This window comes from Tachyglossus aculeatus, chromosome 1 (assembly GCF_015852505.1).
Source record: "Tachyglossus aculeatus isolate mTacAcu1 chromosome 1, mTacAcu1.pri, whole genome shotgun sequence".
Taxonomy (NCBI): Eukaryota; Metazoa; Chordata; class Mammalia; order Monotremata; family Tachyglossidae; genus Tachyglossus; species Tachyglossus aculeatus.
In genome coordinates, this window is record NC_052066.1 from 46221191 (window position 1) to 46223623 (window position 2433).

The 2433-nt window shown below is 44.2% G+C and overlaps 1 non-coding gene across 1 annotated transcript; it reads left to right on the plus strand.

Moving 5' to 3' along the window:
• Window positions 1-1797: 1797 nt before the first annotated feature.
• LOC119933625 lies at window positions 1798-1935 on the plus strand. The gene has a single exon (XR_005452581.1). It is a non-coding gene; the product is annotated as a small nucleolar RNA SNORA7 (small nucleolar RNA).
• The last annotated feature ends 498 nt before the right edge of the window (window positions 1936-2433 follow it).

Consider the following 2433-nt stretch of genomic DNA (forward strand, 5'->3'; position numbering starts at 1 on the left):
CTTGTATCCCCCCAGTGCTTAGAACAGTACTTTGCACGTAGTAAGCACTTAATAAATGCCATTAAAAAAAACACAAAAAAAACACAGGCCTGGGAAGCAGAAGGACTCCCAGCTATAATTCCATTTATTCTGACGATTTTGACACCTGTCTACATGCTTTGTTTTGTTGTCTGTCTCTCCCTTCTAGACTGTGAGCCCGTTGTTGGGTAGGGACCATCTCTATATGTGTGCCGACTTCTACTTCCCAAGCACTTAGTACAGTGCTCTGCACACAGTAAGTGCTCAATAAGTACTATTGAATGAATGAAATGAATGAATGAAAGACTCAGGTTCTAATCTCGGCTCTGAGATTTGTCCATTGCGTGACCTTGGGCAAATCGCTTCAGTCCTCTGGGCCTCCATTACCTTATCTGTAAAATGGGGATTAAGACTGTGAGTCCTATGTGGGAAAGGCACTGTGTCCAACCCAATTACCTTGTATCTACCCCAGCACTTAGTACAGTGCTTGACACATAGTAAGCATTAACCAATACCACAATTATTTGTGAGCAGGGAATGTTTCTTCTGTAGTGTTATAGTGAACTCTCCCAAATGCTTAGCACAGCGTTCAGCTCACAGTAAACACTCAATGAATATGTTGCCAACTTGTACTTCCCAAGTGCTTAGTACAGTGCTCTGCACACAGTAAGTGCTCAATAAATACAATTGATTGATTGATTGATTGAATATGATTGACTGACTATTATTGGAGGTAAAAGAGAGGTTCTGGATTGGCTTGGGAGTATATCTCTCATCATACATCCCATATCCCCTTCTGGCCAGACTCCCCCCCCCCGCCTCTCTCTTTCTTTCTTTATTTTTCCTTTTCAGTTTGAGAGAGGAAGAGACAGATGCCAAAAGTGATTCATTGAGACACAAAGAGGTATATAGAAGGAGAAGAGGAATTGAGGCAGTCACAGATTGAAAAGGGTGGGCAAAGAGACAAACCCAGAGCGATGCAAATTGATGCCGCTGTGAGGGAACTATACATAGCCACAGTCTGTGGATCTGGCTCCTGCAGGGGTGCTCACTATAATACCACCAGAAGGGAACTCCTACCTAACCAATCAACATAGTTGGAGGAAGGGCATCCCCCTTGTTACCTAGACTTCACCAATCGATTAACCAACCCATCCATGTGTGCAGAGCACTGTATTAAACATTTGGGAAAGTACTGTACAACAGAGTTGATAGACACGATGTCTACCCACAAGGAATTTGTAGCCTAGCGTGGGACATCAAGATAAATTACAGATTCAGAGTGCAAAGATTTTCCTTTTTGAAGGCATAACTCCTCCAAGAGGCCTACCCTGACTAAGCCCTCATTTCCTCTTCTTCCACTCCCTTCTGCATCACTCTTGCACTTGGAGTTGCTCCCTTTATTCACCCTCCCAGCCCTACAACACTTATGTACATATCTGTAATCTTTTATTTATATTAATGCCCATCTCCACCTCCAGACTATAAGCTTGTGTTGGTCAGGGAACACATCTACCAACTCTATTACATTGTACGCTCCCAAGTGCTTAGTGTAGTGCTCTGCATACAGTAAAAACTTAATAAATATGACTGATTTAGTGATTGATCAATTTATTAAAGGTATGTATTGGATCTGAAGGAGGGGGGAATATCAAGTGCTTAAGGGGTACAAATCGAATGACAGGAAATGCAGAGGTGGGGGCAGGTAGGAGAAATGAGGGCTTAGGCAGGAAAGGCCTCTTGGAAGAGACATGGTTTTTGGATGACTGCAAAGGTGGGCCCCTCTCAGGGTCTCACCTGGAGAGTTTCCAGTACTCTACCAATCTCAGCTATGAAAGGGAAAGTCAAGCAGAGGCAAACCCATTCCATTCCTAGCTTGGGTAGTGGCTAGCAAGTGGAAGGCAATCTGCTACAAGTCAAAACTCACCCATGCTGAGCAGCAGTGGCACAGGAGAGAGTCAAGGGTGGAGACTCAAGTTTACTGCACGGAAGAAGGCAGTGGTAAACCACTTCTGTATTTTTACCAAGAAAACTCTATGGATCCACTAACAGAATGATTGCAGATGGAGAGTGGGGCGTTCTGGGAGAGATGTATCCATGGTGTCACTATGGGTTGGAAATGACTTGACGGCATAAGACAAGACAAAACGAAGGTGGGGCAACATCCAAAGGGGCAGGGAAGGGTTAACCACTCCAAACCTGTTGAGTTCAGGACTAGGAAGCTACTGCCCGCAACAATTAGGATCCTCCTGGCAATTGTTGCCAACTTGTACTTCCCAAGCGCTTAGTACAGTGCTCTGCACACAGTAAGCGCTCAATAAATACGATTGAAATTGCGGAAGGCAAGTCGACAGTAGAAACCACAGCTACAGAAACGCTCCTCCATGAAATATTGAATATGATATCATTCCTTTG